Below are 1,422 nucleotides of genomic sequence, written 5' to 3'. Positions count from 1 at the left end.
TCTCTCTCTCTCTCTCTCTCTCTCTCTCTCTCTCTCTCTCTCTATCTTTCTGTCTATCTATCTCTAAAATGTTATAGAGGTTTAAAGTTTGATCATTTTCACCCAGCCAGGAAATAGGATTTGGAAGTTGTCATTTTGTGCGTGACTGCACATTTTGTCCCGAAAATAGCACTTGTTGTTAATATTTGTAAACAACACGTGTTTTGTAGTTTGAAGCATTCAATAGGCATTTAATGCGATAGCACGAACTTAAAAGATTTATAATTTAAAAAAAACTTTATTTGGCTGTTATTTTTAACACACCTCACAACCACCTCAGTGACAAAAGAAACGAGTACACAAATAGTTTGAAGCATTCAATACAAATTTAATGCGAGTGCGACGAACAACACGTTACAAATATTATTAAATAAAAGAAACATTTTGTTGAGCAGTTCATAAATTTACATGCTCAGTATATTTGTCAACGTCTGCTTTCTCGCAGACAAAAGAGTTCTCATGTTCCGCTCGTTGCTATCGAAACAGACATGAATGTGTCTGTGGCTTTCGATTGGCTAAGATTACCAAAATATTTCAAACTTTAATTACTAATAACTCATTATTTATTGATTTTCACGTCATTAATTAACCTCTAAAAGTGCATCATTACGCTGAATATGAAATCAATTCGAACAGAATTGATGCTGGCAGCCAAACCGACTAGACCCCAGCATTCCTTTATGTAAGATGATACAGTTTGAAGATGGGGAATCTTTACTGCCATTTCTAGCATATCGTGTGGGCACATAGAGAGTTACTACCAGACATGCAGATGTTTACAGTGATATTACCATTTCAATATGTTTATTTTCAGCTTACTATAGTCGGTATGATCATCACTTTTACTGGTCTCCGCGTCTTGGAATCTCTGGTGAAAAACGTAAGTAACGAGCATATCACCATCATCATCATCATCATCATCATCATCATCATCATCATCATCATCATCGTTTTTTCTTCTCTTTTCCAAACGAGTTTGTCCTAATAAAGGTTTGAGGCCAGTGTAGTGAAGAGTACTAAAAAGAAGGAAAAGGAGGAACCTACAAATTGTGTTGATTAGCAGAGAACTTAAAGGGACTGAATATCAGAGACCAGAGAAAACCAAGATGATGGTATTGAGTTCTAGAGAGTAGCAGTCGGAGGAAGGAAGCTATCACCATTAAAAGACTTATGACTAACAGGAAGCTCAACAGAGAAATGATGCGCCCTGAGAAGAGAAGTGGGTGACACGTTTAAAGGTGTTGACGGAAGGTATTCGACGAAAGAGTTCATCAGAGTAATGACCATAGAAATATTTCTAGAAAAAAATACAAAGAAGATATATTTCGATGATGAGCCAAAAACTACAACCGAGCAGAAATAAGAGGAGGCCGCCATGTTCAC

The 1,422-nt window shown here is 36.6% G+C and overlaps 1 long non-coding RNA gene across 1 annotated transcript in view; it reads left to right on the top strand.

Annotated features, from left to right (window-relative positions):
• LOC128249491 (uncharacterized) overlaps positions 1-1,001 on the top strand; it is a 4,460-nt gene extending 3,459 nt beyond the window's left edge. Inside the window, exon 3 of the long non-coding RNA XR_008265590.1 lies at positions 854-1,001. This is a non-coding gene — a long non-coding RNA (uncharacterized LOC128249491). The remainder of the gene's footprint in view (positions 1-853) is intronic.
• Positions 1,002-1,422: the final 421 nt, after the last annotated feature.

Source organism: Octopus bimaculoides, chromosome 15, assembly GCF_001194135.2.
Source record: "Octopus bimaculoides isolate UCB-OBI-ISO-001 chromosome 15, ASM119413v2, whole genome shotgun sequence".
Classification (NCBI taxonomy): domain Eukaryota; kingdom Metazoa; phylum Mollusca; class Cephalopoda; order Octopoda; family Octopodidae; genus Octopus; species Octopus bimaculoides.
The sequence above is the reverse complement of the archived record's forward strand: the minus strand, read 5'-3'. Positions and strand labels throughout refer to the sequence as shown.